Consider the following 20,486-nt stretch of genomic DNA (forward strand, 5'->3'; position numbering starts at 1 on the left):
AATATATTTTTTTGAGTGTCAGCATTACTATTTTAGTAGTTTTAAGACGAATTTTTGGTTTCTTAACATTCAAGATCAATATAGTATAATTTTTTAATATTTAGGACCTTAAATATGATAAGGTTATTATTTTGCACCTTATTTTTAATATAACAAAAATACCCTTTTAAACATGTTTCAATTCCATTAACGATTAACGTTATCAAATTGTTTTTACTATGCAACTTAATTTTTTGAGGAGACTATTAAATGGTGTTCGTAAAAACCCTAAATGACTTAGGTTGATCTGATATGATTATTTGAATTGGTTCTTTATTATTTACATTCATTTATGAGAAAAATTAGTTACCATACATAACTAAAAAAAATTAAAATGCAATGAATTAGGAATTTTATTTATAGAAAGAATTAAATTAGGGGTTCTAATTGAGATATCATGGAATTAAATCATGGGAATGAAAATTTTGAAAAATGGGCAATGTTATATCGACGAAGAACTTAATGATATTTTTAAATTAATTTTCTCTTATTTCTACATTTAAGATAATAATAATAATAATAATAATAATAATAATAATAATAATAATAATAATAATAATAATATATTTATCCATTTTGGTCCCCAAAAAATTTCAGACCAGATACTTTAGTCCTCAACTAAAATTAATTACTCGATTGGTCCCTAACAATTAACTTCATCACTCGCTTAGGTCGTTTACTTCATCAACTCTAACGGAAAATAAAATAGTCCCTAGCAACTCTAACGGGGGACAAAATGGTCCTTGTGTTGAAATTTTCTCAAAATTTCTTAACTCCAAGATCATCCATGTTAAATCATTAAGAAAGAAAATACTTGAATGCGGAAACGTACTTGAATTCATAACCATGATTGAAAGAGTTTGGTTCTTTTATCTTCCTCAATCAAAATTTTCTGTATCCCCAGTAGGGCTGAATCGTCGCAACTCCTTTTATGGAAAAAGAACTGCAAAGGCAGCTTTAATGTGTTGGGGACCAAAACCCTTAGGGTGTGTGTGGTTCAAGTATTACATTGTTATAAAGATTCCATTCTCATGGGAATTAAAGATACTCAAGGGGAAGGTGGAAATTGAAATGATGGTATTTTGATTCTCTGGAATCAAACTTGCTTAGGAATAGTTTTTCAAACTTTGAACCAAATATAAGAATATGATATTCCCATCTTAAAATTCATAAGAATTATTTATAATTCCTCCAACCACACACACCCTTAAGTTATTATTTACATTTGAGTGTGGTTACCACCCATTAAGCTCTAAAGCCCAAATACAATAATATCTTTTGTTTTATTCTCATTTAATTTCAAATCAAAAGTAATAATGACTTATTTTATTAACATTTATAACAATTAATGAGATTACCATTATATAAGTCATTTAATGTAAAATAGTTTAATTTGTGATTATAATTAATATATATATTACTCATAAATATATTATGAGATAATAATTTCCTAAAATCCTAACTCCTTCTGTTTGAAAATGATACTGTTCTCCTTTAATTTTCATCATATCTGGCATAACGCTAACAGTCTAATACTGCAACTTTAAGCTACACAATGCATATTCTGCAAATTTAATATTCACAAGAAGAAAAATCATAAACTTGTTCTCAACCAATTCATACTTAAAAAAATTAATGACTATGTCTCTCAAGTACTTCTTATTTTTTATGGATACTATGAATCTAGACAACAAGTCCAATTTGTTAAGAGCCGTCGTTGTCGTCACCATCTTCCTCCTCCTCCTCTGTCCTATCATCTCCATGGCCACATTGTCCACCACTCCAATCGTTTTCTCCAACTTCTTCTCCAAACCAATGTTTAGTAATCGCTCCAATTTTTATATTATCTGCGACGGTGTCGATTTCAAACAAAGGGGGTCAAAGATCATTTTATCCCATGTTGGAGTTACCATGGTCTATTTTATCCTTCGTTAGAGTTAATAGAATAAAAGACTTAAGTGACTAACGGAGTTAATTGTTAGGAACCAATCGAGTAATTAATTTTAGTTGAAAACTAAAGTGTTTGCTCTGAAATTCTATGAGGATCAAAATAAATAATACTCTAATAATAATATATGTTTGTCTAAATTAATGATTAATTATAATAGAATTTATAAATAATTATAATATTTTATACTATATTTTTTAATAGTTATCTTGATTCTTATATATATATATGGAGATATAAAAAAATTAAAATAATTATTAAAAATATATGGAATAAAATAGTATCATTATTTACAAATTTCATTATAATTAATCATTAAATGTTAGAAAATCTAATCATTTAATACATAATATTTTTCAAAAAAATGACAAAAAGAGAAACACATGTAAACTGACACCAAAACGTGCCAGATCAGTAGCCTTGCCGCAAGAATACAACATATCATAGAATATCACCCATCTGATGGCGCGAGAACGCAACATATTATACATGGTATTTTTTTTTTTTTTTTTTTTTTCCAAAAACGAAGGTTGCGAGAACCGAACCAGTCAAGGAATCAGTCAAGTGACTGGTTCAATGGTTCAATGGTCTAACTGGAGTTGGACCGGGGTCGGACCAATTTTATTAAATATACATTAAAATTATTAAATATTTAAATTTAATATTTTTTAACTAATTTTAATTCAATTACAAATTTCAAATATAAGACAAAATTCAATTTTATTCAATTACAAAACATAATCGTAACACAACAAAATTCAATTCAATTACAAATTCCTAAATTAGCTGAATATAAGATCGCCAAAGTATATAATCATATTTTTTTTTGGAATTCTAATCAATTAGTTTAATCAATATGTTCTCATTTCAGAATCCAAACTAATCTAAAAACACATCAACAACAAAAGTAATTGAATGAGTTCGAAGAGTGTGAGACAGAGTTACCTAAAATTAAATTCAAAACCAATACAACATTTAGCAAATTGAATTCAGAATCCATACTCAGAATCACATCAACATTCAACAAATTAAATAATCCAATTTCAAATTCAGAATACAGAATCAACTCAGAGAACTCAAGAGTGTGAGACAGTGTTACCTAAAATTAAATTCAGAACCAATTCAAGATTAGGCAAATTGAACCAGAATCCATACTCAGAATCACATCAATATTCAACAAATTAAATAATCCAATTTCAAATTCAGAATTCAGAATCAGCTCAGCATCTTCAAAAATTGGAAAAGAGATGAACGAGAATGACAAAATGAGCTCGGAGGGTGTGACACAGAGTTCATAAAATTAAATTCAGAATCAATTCAACATTCAAGTAAGTAATTGAGGAAATAACATTTGCGAAATAATTATTATCAATTTTGGGTAAGAGTGAGAACCATATACAAGAAAATCCAATCCCCTCTGTAGTGTCACTGTTGCGGCGGATTTGGACGGAATTTCGGAAACAAATTCCATTGGCTCCACCAAATAACTTGTCTTCAATTCAATAATCCTAGCAGGTTTGGTTTAACATTCAACAAATCAAATACATAATCTAATTTCAAACTCAGAACAGAGACTCAGCTCAGAATCTTCAAAATTAATTGGAAAAAAGATGAATGGCATCTTCAAAATTAATTGGAAAAAAGATGAATGGCGAAGACAGAATGAGCTTGGAGAGTGTGAGACAGAGTTACCTAAAATCAGAGGAGAAGAGAAGGGGCGACAGCCAAAACGGCGAGGGAGCAGCAACGACCCACGGCGAGTGGTGGAGCAACGACGACCCACGGCGAGGGGTGGAGCAACGATGACCCACGACGAGGAGCGAAGAAGCAGCGACGGCGAGAGAGCTCGAAGAGGGATCTTGAGCTTGAACAAAGACAAAGAGAGAGATAGAGAGAGAGCGCTTGAAGACGACACCCACGGTCTGTTCCGCCGGCAGCCAAGGAGAGGAGATCAATGATGGAGAAGGTGGTGGCTAGGGCTTCTAGTGGGTGTTTCTCTAGTAGGGTTCAATTTGAGATTTGGGTGAATAGTGAGAGAGAAGGGAGAGGGGGTGCGTTTTGCTTCTGCGTCTGGTCTCTGGAGTTTGGTCGGCGGTGGCGCTGCTAGGCTTGGTGAATGGTAGGTGAGGGGGGAAGAAAGGGGAGGCTGGGTGCTGGGAGCTTGGCTGCTTGGGGTTGCTGAGTGAGTGAGTGTCGAGTGATTAGCAGATTAGGGTTAGGTTAGGTCTTCCGCCAGTTTTTTTTTTTTAATAGCCAAAACGACGTCGTTTTGCTTTTGAATTTCCAAACCACTGAACTGTCAAAAAACCGGACGGTTCTTTCGGTTCGCCGGTTAATAGCCGATTCAACCGGTTTTTTAACCGGTTCTTTGCCATTCGGTTTTTTAAGTTATCCGGACCGGTTAGGTAACCGGTTTTCGATTTTTCTGGTTGAACCGGCCGGTCCGGTCCGGTTTTCAGAACCATGCCAAAAACTATCACCCATACGATGCATCAATGTGTTGTCAATGAGGGACATAAAGGTCAATTTGACTTCTCAATATGATTATTCTATACCTTAGTGCATTACATAAATAACAAATGATAAGACTTATTTAATAAGAAAATGATTAGAATTTGTAGAGATTTTGCATATTCTACTTGGATATACTATTTTAATTAGTTGTGATTACAAAAATAATTCTAATAAATATATATATCTAAGGTCTATAATAAAATAGTTTAGAAATTATTTAAATAATTGAATTCTAATATTAGAATTTTATTAGTTTAGATTCAAAGGCTCTTTGAAAGGTGACTTAAATTTATTAGGTGCATCTATTTAATTTGGACATAAAATTTTTAATTTTTTAATATTTATTTTTTTTAACAATTTATAAATTTATGTTTTTAATATAATTAAAAAAAAGTACAAATAATTGAGTTAAAAATGCTACTAATATGATACTTTGTCATATAATTTTGATATATTTTAAAATTATTAATACATAAAAGTTAACTTTAAAATTAGGCAATTTTATTAATGCTAGAATACTAAGTCTATATCAAAATTAAATTTAAAAAGATTTTTTAACTAAAATTGCATGATTATTTTAAAAATATTATAATTAAATATACTGATTCGTATTAAGAGATAAATATATTAATAATAGTAAATTTTCCTCCATTTAGTTTGTTTAAAATTTTAAATAGAATAATTGCTTAGTATAGCAACAATTAATAGAAGAATAATGGGATAGAATAGTATACATATGAATTTTTAAATAGCTATAATTAATGAAATAATATAGGGATTTTTCTATTATAAAATAAAAAAGAACTTTATTTTCAAAAAAAAATTAATCCAACTTTATATTTTGGAATCTAACTTTTTCTTATAGGAACAAGTTTGCCGTACTCCCGGCAAACTTTATAAAATTCATAAAATTTGTCGCACTCTTCGACAAATTTTAAATTCTTAGTTTTTTTTTTCTCTCCGGATTGAAAATGGTTTATTTGTGTATTTTTGTGTAGTCGTGTACTTCTGGAGACGATGATAATAGTTGCCATTTTCGCTGATGATGTTGAAGAAGCCATACTTGTTGTGATCAAAGAAAAAAAAGGAAAGGGTCGTGTGGAATGTGAGTGTTCTATCTTCTTCCTGTTATCTTCTTCAATATTCAATTTGTCTTTTTTACTTTTTATTTATTCTCTTTCTTTCTATTTGGGGAGGATTTGACTCAAAATTCGCCATGCAATAAGGTAAACTTCATATAAAATTAGAAGTTCGTCAAGAGGTGCGATGATACTTACAAAAATAATAAGGTTAAATTACACAGTTAGTCCCTACACTTTCAGTGAAATTGCAAATTGGTCCCTATAGTTTAAAAGTTTGTAATTGGGTCCCTAACAAAAATTAAAATTTGTAATTGGGTCCCTACCGTTCAAACAACGTTTGATTTAACGGAATATTTCTCAGCATATTCGCTATTTTAAACATGTGAGTTGCACATGTTTAGCAGTGAGAACTAATTTGCAATTTTAGTAAAAGTATAGAGACCAACACTATAATTTAACTATTTAAAAATGACAAAAAAAATTTCTAACCCACCCCACCCCACCTTCAGCGCTCTCATTATCACTTCTCCACTTTCCAAAATAGAGGAAAAAGAGAAAAGAATGTCATGAATTGGATTATAGAGGAGATGGCTGCCATTGTTGTTGTTGTTACCATCTCAAGTGCTGTTTGATTTAATGTAGCTCTAGCACTATAAAAAATATATTCAGATATGTACCAACATTCCTCAAACGTTACCCTTCTCCTCACAAGCATTTCATCGAATACCAAGAATGCATCTTTCATTCGTTGACATCTAAAAATATGAATTATTACATTATTATCTACAATTATGGTCATCTAGACAACCGGATTCAGTAAACTCAAAACCCACAAATTTTCTCAAGTATGAACATAATTCGTTTGCCCAAGCTTGTACAAGAAATAAAAGAAAAACTACATTTACATGTTGAAGTAATCAGAGAGAGTTCGGAAAGATTGGATAGAGTCAAAGTTTGAGTCTTTGTGTACTACTACGATAAGAGAGTTTTGAATTCATTGTAATTCAACATTTCAAACAATATAATCAGCATCATTGAACAACAGTAGAAATGCAAAAATGCAGCCCAGCAAATTATTATTTGCTTGAAGAGGAACTAAATTCGCAAAGAGGAACAGAGGGGAAGAAGAAGGGAGCTGCTGTGGTGGTTGATGCCATGGCCATGGCTGCTAGTGAAGAAGGGAGGGAAAGAGGGGAAGAGGGAAAGAGAAAGAATAATGGAAGAAAAGGAAAAAGAAGAAGTGGACATTATGGTAAATGTGTATTTTTTTGACAATAAACGTTATTGAGGACCTAATTACAAATTTTAATTTTCTTCCAGGACCCAATTATAAGCTTTTAAACTATAGGGACCAATTTACAATTTTATTGAAAGTGTAGGGACTAACTGTGTAATTTAACCAAATAATAAAGTTTGCTGGTAGTGTGACAAACTCATCCAAAATGCCAAAAAAATATTTTCGAAATTAAAGTTTCATTATTTTTTTTGAAAAATAATAGTTTTCCAATATACATAATTATGTTGTCAAAGTAAATAGATGCAGAATTAATATTCTATTATATAAAAATCGAATTTCTACACTCAATGATAGAGTTGACTATAAGTTGTTACCATAAACTAACTATATCAATTAATTGATTTGATTAGATATTTAAATGTCATTTAATTTATTATAATTTATACCAATTTGATTTGGTAGTATTTCTGAATTTATTTATATTAATATTCTGTTAATATTTTTTAATTTATTTATTTTAACTTATTATATCAAATTTATTGTGTACTAATTAATTAATTTGATTAATTTATTAGTCATTAAAATAATAAATCTATGAATAAAATAAGCAATTGAAATATTTTCAACTAACAATTGAATCAAAATCAAATCATATCATATATATTGAGCTAAATTCAAATCATATGAATTAAGGATTAAATTAAAATAAGATAATTTCTTACATATTCAAGTTGAGTGCAACAAATACAAATTAATTTTGTTAGATAATCATAGTTATCTGGTCTACTATATATAGATGGCCACACAAAAATTATAAGAATCGTAATTTTTATCGCTCTTACTATTTCAAATCTTCTTTTCTTCTTCTTTTTTTTTCTTTATGTATAATTTCTTTTATGTATTATAAATGTACCCAAAATGAGAAAGTACGGATGAGTGTTTTATTGATTGTTTGTTTGATGAATATATCTCAATTTAGGCATTCTACTACTGTGGATGGAAATTGATCTGTAATAATTTAAAATGTCCAATGTATTTTTTTATAGTATTAGATAGAAGAATATTTTTTAAAATAAATATACCCATTGTAATGAATTTTTTTCAATTGTTATATTTTTATGTCAGTCGTGTAAAATAGGCTGACTTTAATATCATTAGAAGTTAAATTTAATGGTTCAAACAAGCACCACTAATTATGTTAAAAAAATAATTTTATAATAATAATAATATGATTTACATATTAATTTTTCGAGTAAATTCATTTCAAAATTAAATGTAAAAATTAGACTCAATTACGCTAAAATTTTAAAGGTAATATAGAATTTGACAACAAAATTAACATTCTTTAAAAAAATATTTATGTCTATTTTCTAATTATAAATAATAATAAGACTTTGAAAAAATATTAATGTCATCATTTTTATTAATTAAATCATAATATTAGGTAGTTGATAGTTTTATAGGCGAAAATTATTAAGTAATTACTTAAAAATTAGCAACGAACAAGCAATAAGGATTTAGAAAAAATCGATTATATAATACTAATTTCATAATTAAAATATGTCACATATCATATTCTCATATATTCTATTTATTATCTATTCTATTATATAAAAATCAGGTTTCTGCACTTTAACGTGACATGCTTATGAGAGTGTTTAGCGATTTGTTTCTTTTAACTCATTAAATATAATTTATTATGATAAATTAACTATATCAACTAATTGATTTAATTAGATATTTAAATATCACATAATTTATTATAACTTATATCAATTTGATTTGGTAGTATTTTTTAATTTATTTCTTTTAATGTTCTATTAGTATTTTTTAATTTTTTTTAAATTTATTAAACTAAATTAATTATACTAATTATCTGTGTTAATTAACTAATTAGATTAATTAATTAATTATTAAAATAATAAATCTATGAATAAAATAGATTTTTGAGATATTTTCACTAATAATGAAATCAAATCAAATTATATTTATTGAGCTAAATTTAAATAATGTGAACTAAGGACCAAACTAAAATAAGATTATTTTGTACTCATTCAGATTGAACGCAATAAATAAAATTAATTTTGTTAGATAATCATGGTCTTTTGGTCTTCTATATGTAGATAGCCACACAAAATTATAAAAGTCATCATATTTTTTAAGTTACTACACAAATATTATATTTTAGGTCATTGTATATTTTTTATGTTATTTTGAAAATTATTATATAATTTTAAGATCATTTAATTATGTTTATTATTTTAAAAGCATTGTCATTATTGGGAGTAACTAATGTTTGTGATAGTCCGAAATTGAGAAATAAAAATACAAAATATTAATATACTGAGTTTTCAAAATATAAATCTTGAAGTAAATATATGTAATTATAATTAATGATCATAATTAAAAGTCTTTATTTTATTTGAATTTGTTCAGGACATGTTTATTTTAAATTTTTATTTTTTTATTAATTAGTATTTTTTGTGCATTTAATTGTCATTAATTTATATAAAATAAAATGTATAACTTTAAAAAATAGATACGTGTCTAAAAAATGAAAAAAAAATTTCTTTTGTTAGTAAAAAATTTATGTTGCTTTTTTTTTGGCATCATATTTTACATTTTTATTATAATTAAAAGTTAGAGATAAATTATTAAATATAAATTAGCAAAAAAAAAAATAATACTTAATGAATTATCATATATAACCACATTTAAAGGTATTTAAGTTATTTTCATATAATAAAAGTGATATGCTTCAAAAAAATATTTGTATATAATTTACTAACAAATATATGAGATATTTATCATAATTTGTATTTTTAATAAAAATATCATTGTATTCAAGTGATGCATCTTAAAGATGTATAAATGAGATTTTTATTAAAAAAATTTACAAGATAGTAAATGCAATTTTATTTTAATTTTATCCTTAACATTTAGTTTTAATTTTAACTTTAGAGTTTCAATATGTTTCAATTATACTATTAGAGTGAACAACATTAATTATAACTAATCAATTATATTATCTAATTTGACCAAAATTAAATAAATATTAAATTATTTAATAAATAATAAATAAATGAATTTAATTTAAATTATTTTCTCATTACTTTCTATATCTAGGAGTTAGAACGTACTTTTATGTATTTTGTTTAATAGTTCTTAAAGGAGTTACTATGTATTTTATTTACTAACATTTTAAATTTTTTTATAATATTTTCATAAAACTTGATTAATAGGTTCTTCTTCACAATGTTTTTCTTGAATTTTTTAACAAAAATATATCTTAATTTTTGTCTTTCATGTTTTATATTTATTTATTATACTAATTTTTTTACAGTGTATTTTTATCAGCTACATACATTATTTTTATGTCTTTCTTTACTTTTTTTAATAATTTTATTATCTTATTTTTAATTATTTATTTTACTTTCACTCCTCATATGTTTACTGTATTTCACTTCATTTTAGTTTCAATTTTATAGTTAACTTTCAATTATGTAAAAGTCAATAGTTTCTTTCAAAACATGATTAAATATATTATCTATTATATACAATCATTAGGATGAACAAACAAATATAAATTAAATATATCATTTAATTTTAATTTAAACTAAAAACTAAATGAATTATCAGAAAAATAACAACTAATTTTCTTTTTAATTTCTCTATAATTTATTTAAAGGTAAAAATCTCTCTATAATCACTAACATCGTCGATAACAAAATTATAAGTCTCAATAAAATAAAAAATATATATATAATAAATAACATATATATAATTTTAAAGTTACTAATAATAGACTAAGGACAAATTTAAAAAAAATCTTATGGATCAACATGTAATTTTTTTTATATTTTTATTTTTTTCTAAAATTTTTCAGACTTATGAACATTTAAGTTGTTTATACATCACTTCTCAAAATATTATGATTTCACAAGGTATAATATGTGAGGTAAATCACCTTTATAAACCATTTGCATACCAATTATATATATATCCTCCAAATTAAAAAAGGCTACTTATGTAACACCCTAAGTTTTATCCTATCGTGAAGGTCTTTAAAATAAGGTGCCACACTCGACAAAGAAAAAAAAGAATGACTTAATCATTACGCAACGAAGGAGAAAGTGCGCGCAGAGCGAAAAATGAGTAGCACTAAAACGTTGGAATTTGAGTAAATGTGAAATAATATCTTAACCATGAGTACGGTTCAAAATGAAATACTTGGAGGAAATTATAACCAGAAAAGAAACTAATTACGTCCTAAACTAATCTCGTCGAAGAAGCTCCCATACTTGTGTCCTATCCTATCCTTCATCAGGACCCTTCAGTTATTCACGAATTGAGGTACCAGGGGTCTCCCTCCAACACATTTTCACGCAGTGAAGATCCGGTTTCGTTGGGTGGGGCGAACCAAAACTCGACGGGGTGCCGAAGTGGGGGAAGAGGGCACATATTCCACCTTTGGACTTCCGCAAGGGTCCAACTCCTCCTCTGGATCCTCCTCCATGGTGTCTTCCTTCTAGCCAGGGTTGTCGAATTCCTCCTCCTCGGTCTCGGAGTCAGACTCGAGGTGTACCACCTTATATAACCGCTTCCTAGATGCTGAAGCGTTCCGATCTAGAAAGGTTACGACGGGCAGCTAGGGTTCTTCTTCCATGAACTCTCGACCTAAGTAGATAATTTGGAGCACGATAGTAGTGGTCGTAACTACCCACGCGTGCTTCGAGGGGTCATACTCAGAAGTTACCTTCGGGGGCACTGCGTCGTCTCTATCCGCTATGCCATGTTTCTCTGGAGACAGTATGGGAAAAGAAAGGGAGTGAGAACCTAATGTCTTAGAAGGAGTGCTATGCAACACCTCCATATCCATCTCCAGCCCACGTGCGGGATTTTTAAAAAGGGGCGTATGATATGGCATGTAATATGATTCTTCTTGTAAAGCACATAGGTAAAAAGGAAAGCACATAGGAAAAATAGAAAAAAATAGTAACATATGAAACGTCGACATGTTCATAAATAAAACATCATTATGATCAAACTTTGCCTTATACTTTCTCTTTTCATTAACTTATAACTTTTATGAAAGGTATTGAGCTCAAACCGATATAAATGAGAGTCCCCTTCCCTTACCGAAGGTTCTTATCTCGAATGTCATGGCGATCACCTTCCCTTACCGAAGGATCATCTCGATCGATCACCCTCCCTTACCGAGGGATCATCTCGATATCTTGTCTTTGGGGGTCACCTTCCCTTACCGAAGGATCATTCCATCAGTTCAATTTACAATCAAGGTTATTTAGACATACGCAAGAAAAGAGTTACATCAACAAAGATATCTTATTATATAAAATTGATGGAAGTCCCCTTCCCTTACCGAAGGTTCCCAAAAGTTTACCGATCACCTTCCCTTATCGAAGGATCATCTCGATTATCTTGTCTTTGGGGGTCACCTTCCCTTACCGAAGGATCATTCCCTCAGTTCTTTAACAAGTAGGGTTATTTAGGCATATACAAGAATGGATCATGCAAGAGGAGAGACATATATCATGATAAAATAAGCAGGTTTGAATAAGATTCTATACGAAAGTAGGTACACTCGTCCTTAAAGGGGTATTAATAATATAAAATAAATGTACATTATAAAAAAATAGGATATTTTAAATAGTTGAATAAAATAGTTATAAGAGAGCATGTACTCTTTAACTCAAGGAAATATTAATATTAATCTAATGGTATAAAAGTCAATATAATTTCATGTAATAAAATGGAGGATATTAATTAGTTGAAATAAAATAATTATAAGGAAACATGTACTCTTGACCCTAGGAAGATATTAATGATATAATGTATAAAATATAATCTAAGTGCATATAGTAAGAAATGGGGTATTTGAAATACTTGAATTAGATATTATAAGAAGCATGTACCCTTGATCTTTAAATTAAAAGAGCAATAATAACATAATAATATATGAGGTCATTTAGTTACACATAATAGAATAGGGTACCTTGAACAAGACACAAAAAGGAGCATGTACTCTCAACATTAAAGGGATAATAACAAAGTAATAGTATCAAAGGTCATGTAAGGGCACATAGTAAAATTAGGACATCTTAAATAATTAAATAAAACGTTATAAGGGGCATGTACTCTCAACATTAAAGAAACATTAAAAATATAATGATATGAAAAAGTCATGTAAATACACATGGTAAAAATTAGGGTATATTAAATAATTAAACATGGTAAAAAGATATGTACTCTCAACATTAAAGGAACGTTAATAATATAATGATATGAAAAGTCATGTAAGTGCACATGGTAAAATTAGGGTATATTAGATAATTAAATCAAACATGATAAAAATGTATATACTAATGAATCAAGAGGTCATGAATGACAAAATAGATAAACATGATCAATATGGATAAGAGATGAGAACAAGGTACTCAAAGCCATATAACACATGAAGGATGACAATCATGCATGGATGGAAGGAAAATAGAATAGAGCATACTACATGCCAACATAAGTAAGAAAGGCATAATTCCCTACTCTTTTTCCTAACGCTTCTTCGAGCTTACCTCTTGTGTTTGCCCACAGAATATTATTTCTTTGTAGAGGGAGAATGGAGAGGATTAGTATTTGAGAGGAGTGATTTTCTACCTATGGGTGCTTCCCTATTTATATACAATTGGGGATAGGGTGGTTGGGATATTTTAAATTTCAAACGGAGGGTGGATACTAGGTTCCTATCCATAAATTCAAAATTCTAAGCCTATCTCCTAACTGATTTTCAAATTTCGAATTCAAATTTGTTTCTAGAAGGGGTGTGATGAGCGGATAATTTATACGCTTTTTGGCATTGTTTTTACATAGTTTTTAATAAGTTTAAGCTACTTTTAGGGATGTTTTCATTAGTTTTTATGCTAAATTCACATTTCTGGACTTTACTATGAGTTTGTGTGTTTTTCTGTGATTTCAGGTAAATTCTGACTGAAATTGAGGGATTTGAGCAAAACTCTGAAAAAGGCTGACAAAAGGACTGCTGATGCTGTTGGATTCTGACCTCCCTGCACTCGAAATGGATTTTCTGGAGCTACAGAACTCCAAATGGCGCGCTCTCAACGGCGTTGGAAAGTAGACATCCAGGGCTTTCCAGCAATATATAATAGTCCATACTTTAATCGAAGAATGACGACGTAACTTGGCGTTAAACGCCAAGTACATGCTGCTGTCTGGAGTAAAACGCCAGAAAAACGTCATGATCCGGAGTCAAACGCCCAAAACACGTCATAACCTGAAGTTTGACGCCAAGAAATGCCTCTACATGTGGATTGATCAAGCTCAGCCCAAACACACACCAAGTGGGCCCCGGAAGTGGATTTATGCATCAATTACTTACTCATGTAAACCCTAGTAGCTAGTCTAGTATATATAGGACCTCTTACTATTGTATTAGACATCCTGGATTGTATTTTCTATCCTGTGATCACGTTTAGGGGGCTGGCCATTCGGCCATGCCTGGACCTCTTGCTTATGTATTTTCAACAGTGGAGTTTCTACACACCATAGATTAAGGGTGTGGAGCTCTGCTGTACCTCAAAGATTAATGAAGTTCTATTTTCTTTTATTCAATTCTCTATCTTATTCTTATTCTAAGATATTCATTCGTACCCAAGAACATGATAAATGTGATGAGCTAATAACTCTCATCATCATTCTCACTTATGAGCGCGCGTGATTGACAACCACTTACGTTCTACATGCAACACAAGCTTGAATGTGTATCTCTTAGATTCCCCAACAGAATCTTCGTGGTATAAGCTAGATGGATGGCGGCATTTATCTGGATCCGGAAAGTCCAACCTTGTCTGTGGTGTTCCGAGTAGGATCCTGGGAATCCGAAAAGTCTCACCTTGTCTGTGGTATTCCGAGTAGGATTCCGTTCATGAATGACTGTGACGTGCTTCAAACTTTAACCTGCTGGGCGTTAGTGACAAACGCAAAAGAGGGATTCTATTCCAGTAGGAGCGGGAACCAACCGGTGATTGGCCGTACTGTGACAGAGTGCGTGCATTAGCTTTCACTGCGAGGATGGGATGTAGCTATCAACCATGGGTGATGCCTCCAGACTGGTTAGCTGTGCGAGTGACAGCCGCACAGGTTATTTCCCCGAGAGGAATGAAAGTAGCCACAGCTGATAGTGAACCCCTATACAAAGCTTGCCATTGAAAGGAGTAAGAAGGATTGAGTAGAAGCAGTGGGAGAGCAGGCGTCCGAGAGCTCTACAGCATCTCCATTCCGCTTATCTGAAATTCCTACCAATGAATCTGCATAAGTATTCTATCCTTTTTATTATTCCTTTTATTTATTATTTAATCCAATAAAATATCATGTTTAAATTCGCCTGACTGAGATTTGCAAGGTGACCATAGCTTGCTTCATACCAACAATCTCTGTGGATTCGACCCTTACTCACGTAAGGTTATTACTTGGACGACCCAGTACACTTGCTGGTTAGTTGAACGGAGTTGTGAATTCCAATAAAGAAAACCTCACACAGGTGCTGCCCCTTAGAAGCCTTCATCTCAAAATAAACAGTGTCCTAAGGGTATATTCATACTAAAGCTCAAAAGATAGATTCCAAACAAACTTAAGGATGTTGAATCACAATTTCGTCCACCAAGTTTTTGGCGCCGTTGCCGGGGAATTATTTGAATTACAATTACGTGCAACCACAGCACAAAGTTGATCCGGCAACAACACCAAGTTTTTGGCGCCGTTGCCGGGGATTGTTCGAGTATGGACAACTGACGGTTCATCTTGTTGCTCAGATTAGGTAATTTTCTTTTCAAAAATCTTTTTCAAAATTTTTCTTTTTATTTTTCGTGTTTTTAAACTTTATTTTCGAAAAATAATAATAAAAATCCAAAAAAAATTAGAAAATCATAAAAATAAAAAATATTTTGTGTTTCTTGTTTGAGTCTTGAGTCAAATTTTAAGTTTGGTGTCAATTGCATGTTTTAAAAAATTTTTCTTGCAATTTTCGAAAATCCCATGCATTCATAGTGTTCTTCATGATCTTCAAGTTGTTCTTGACAAGTCTTCTTGTTTGATCTTGATGATTTTTTGTTTTGTGTTGTTTGTTGTTTCTCATGTGCATTTTTGCATTCATATTTTCCATGCATTAAAAATTTCTAAGTTTGGTGTCTTGCATGTTTTCTTTGCATCAAAAATTTTTCAAAATTATGTTCTTGATGTTCATCATGATCTTCAAAGTGTTCTTGGTGTTCATCTTGACATTCATAGCATTCTTGCATGCATCTTGTGTCTTGATCCAAAATTTTCATGTTTTGGGTCATTTTTTGTGTTTTTCCTTAAAAATTTAAAAATCAAAAAAATATCTTTTCCTTATTTCCCTCCAATTTTCGAAATTTTAGGTTGACTTGGTCAAAAATTTTCAAAATTAGTTGTTTCTTACAAGTCAAGTCAAAATTTCAAATTTAAAAATCTTATCTTTTCAAAATCTTTTTCAAAAATCATATCTTTTTCAATTTTTTTTCTATTTTTCGAAAATTTCAAAAATCTTTTTCAAATTATTTTCAAAATCTTTTCTTATCTTTATATGTAATTTTCGAAAATTAACTAACAAGTAATGTGATTGGTTCAAAAATTTGAAGTTTGTTACTTTCTTGTTAAGAAAGGTTCAATCTTTAAATCCTAGAATCTTATCTTGTAGTTTCTTGTTAGTTAAGATATTTTAAAAATTAAATCTTTTTCAAAATATCTTTTTATTAAAACTTTTTTATCTTATCTTTTATCTTATCTTTTTCAAAAATTTTATCTTTTTCAAAATTTGATTTCAAAATATCTTATCTAACTTGCTATCTCCTTATCTTTTTCAATTTTGATTTCAAATCTTTTTCAATCAACTAACTAACTTTTTGTTTGTTTCTTATCTTTTTCAAAACCACCTAACTACTTTTCCCCTCTAATTTTCGAAAATATCTCTCTCTTTTTCAAAAAAAAATTCTTTTTAGTTAATTAATTGTTTCAAATTTTATTTTTAATTACTATTATCTTTAATTTTCGAAAATCACTAACTTCTTTTTAAAAATTATTTTCGAATTTCTTTTCTCCTCTCTCTTTTCTTCTTCTATTTAATTAATTAATTACTAACACTTCTCTTCACCTCTCTTCTTCTAAAAACCGAACCTCCTTCCTCATTCTTCTACCTCTTTCTTTTTCTACTAACATAAAGGAATCTCTATACTGTGACATAGAGGATTCCTCTTTCTTTTCTTGTTTTCTTCTCTTTCATATGAGCAGGAACAAGGATAAAGGCACTCTTGTTGAAATTGATCCAGAACCTGAAAGGACTCTGAAAAGAAAATTAAGAGAAGCTAAATTACAACAATCCAGAAACAACCTTTCAGAAACATTAGAACAAGAGGTGATGGCCGAAAATAATAATAATGCAAGGAGAATGCTTGGGGACTTCACAAAGCCAACGTCCAAGTTTGATGGAAGAAGCATCTCCATTCCTGCCATTGGAGCCAATAACTTTGAGCTTAAGCCTCAACTAGTTGCTTTAATGCAACAAAACTGCAAGTTTTATGGACTTCCATATGAAGATCCTTACCAGTTTTTAACTGAGTTCTTGCAGATCTGTGACACTGTAAAGACAAATGGAGTTAATCCTGAAGTCTACAGACTCTTGCTTTTCCCTTTTGCTGTAAGAGACAGAGCTAGAGTATGGTTGGATTCTCAACCCAAGGATAGCCTGGACTCATGGGATAAGCTTGTCACTGCATTCTTAGATAAATTCTTTCCTCCTCAAAAGCTGAGCAAGCTGAGAGTGGATGTTCAAACCTTCAAACAAAAAGATGGTGAATCCCTCAATGAAGCTTGGGAAAGATACAAGTAGCTGACCAAGAGATGTCCATCTGACATATTTTCTGAATGGACCATATTAGATATATTCTATTATGGTCTCTCTGAATTTTCGAAAATGTCATTGGACCACTCTGCAGGTGGATCTATTCACCTGAAGAAAACGCCTGAAGAGGCTCAAGAACTCATTGACATGGTTGCAAACAACCAGTTCATGTACACCTCTGAGAGGAATTCCGTGAATAATGGGGTACCTCAGAAGAAAGGAGTTCTTGAAATTGATGCTCTGAATGCCATATTGGCTCAGAACAAAGTGTTGACTCAACAGGTCAACATGATCTCTCAAAATCTGAATGGATTGCAACATGCATCCAATAGTACTAGAGAGGCAGCTTCTGAAGAAGCTTATGATCCTGAAAACCCTGCCATGGCAGAGGTTAATTACTTAGGTGAACCTTATGGAAACACCTATAACTCATCATGGAGAAATCATCCAAATTTCTCATGAAGGATCAACAAAAACCTCAACAAGGTTTTAACAATGGTGGACGCAACAGGCTGAATAATAGTAAGCCATATCCATCATCTTCTCAGCAACAGACAGAGAATTCTGAACAAAACACTGCTAATTTAGCCAATATAGTCTCTGATCTGTCAAAAGCCACTTTCAGTTTCATGAATGAAACAAGATCCTCCATTAGAAGTTTGGAGGCACAAGTGGGCCAGCTGAGTAAGAAAGTCATTGACACTCCTCCCAGTACTCTCCCAAGCAATACAGAAGAGAATCCAAAAGGAGAGTGCAAGGCCATTGATTTAATCAAAGTGGCCGAATGCACCAAGGAGGAGGAGGACGAAAATCCCAGTGAGGAAGACCTCCTGGGACGTCCTTCAAGCAAGAAGGAGTCCCCTATTAAGGATCCTGAGGAATCTGAGGCTCATCTAGAGACCATAGAGATTCCTTTAATTCTCCTTCTGCCATTCATGAGCTCTGAAGAATATTCATCCTCTGAAGAGAATGAAGATGTGACTGGAGAGCAAGTTGCTCAATACTTAGGAGCTATCATGAAGCTGAATGCCAAGCAGTTTGGAAATGAGACTTGGGAAAGTGAACCTCCCTTGCTCATTAGTGAACTAGATACTTGGATTCAGAGAACTCTACCTCAAAAGAAACAAGATCCTGGCAAGTTCTTAATACCTTGCACCATTGGCACCATGAGCTTTGAAAAAGCTCTATGTGATCTTGGGTCAGGGATAAATCTTATGCCACTCTCTGTAATGGAGAAGCTGGGAATCATTGAGGTACAACCTGCCTTGTTCTCATTGCAATTGGCAGATAAGTCCATAAGACAAGCTTATGGAATAGTAGAGGACGTGCTAGTAAGGGTTGAAGGCCTTTACATCCCTACTGATTTTATAATCCTAGACACTAGGAAGGAAGATGATGAATGCATCATCCTAGGAAGACCTTTCCTAGCCACAGCAGGAGCTGTGATAGATGTCAACAGAGGTGAATTAGTCCTTCAATTGAATGGAGAATACCTTGTGTTTCAGGCACATGGCAATCCCTCTGTGACAAAAGAGAGTAAGCATGAAGAGCTTTTCTCAGTTCAAGGTCAAGAAGAACCCACACAGTCAAACTCTAAGTTTGGTGTTGTGAAGCCACAACCAAACTCTAAGTTTGGTGTTCAAACCCCATATCCAAACTCTAAGTTTGGTGTTGGAACTACACTAACATTGACCTGATCACCTTGTGGAGCACTGTCAAGCTAATGACATTAAAGAAGCGCTTGTTGGGAGGCAACCCAATTTTATTTATCTAATTTTAATTTATTTTGTTTCTTTGTTATTTTTGTGTTTTATTAGATACATGATCATGAGGAGTCACGAAAAAATCAAAAAAAATTAAAAACAGAGTCAAAAACAGAAGAAAAAAATTTTTTCACCCTGGAGGACGCACGGGCTGGCGTTCAGCGCCCAGAAGGAGCATCTGGCTGGCGTTCAACGCCAGAACAGAGCATCTTTCTGGCGCTGAACGCCCAAAACAAGCTACATTCTGGCGTTTAACGCCAGAATGCGCACACAGAGGACAACCTGGCGCTGAACGCCAGAAACAAGCTTGAAACTGGCGTTCAACGCCAGAAACAAGCATCACATGGGCGTTTAACGCCCAGAACATGCATCAATGGGCGTTTAAACGCCAGAATGATGCATGGAGGCATGTTACATGCTTATATGGTGAAGGAATGGTATTTGTTTTCACCTCAGGATCTGTGGACCCCACAGGACCCTCACCTCAGGATCTGTGGACCCCACAGGATCCTCACCTAACATATTCCCACCTTACTTCCCAATCCTAGTTTTTGTGATGTGATTCCCCATATCACAATTCCCAACATCTTCTTCATCAATCACCTCAATTCCTCCTCCCAATTTACCCATTCACCATTCACCTCAACCTCCTCTTCCCCATACACCCCACCTACCTCCATAAAATTCAACTTCACTTTCCCACCCATTCCCACCCAAATTGGCCGAACCTATACCCTCCCCCCTCCCTATAAATACCCTTCTTTTCTTTTACATTTTCACACAACACAAATCCACATTCTCCTACATAGCCGAACCCTCTCTTCTCCCTCTCTACCATATTTTCTTCTTCTTCTTCTACTCTTCTTTTCTTTTTTGCTCGAGGACGAGCAAATTTTAAGTTTGGTGTGGTAAAAAGCCTAAGCTTTTTATTTTTCATTCACCATCAATGGCA

This window comes from Arachis stenosperma, chromosome 2 (genome assembly GCF_014773155.1).
Source record: "Arachis stenosperma cultivar V10309 chromosome 2, arast.V10309.gnm1.PFL2, whole genome shotgun sequence".
Lineage (NCBI taxonomy): Eukaryota > Viridiplantae > Streptophyta > Magnoliopsida > Fabales > Fabaceae > Arachis > Arachis stenosperma.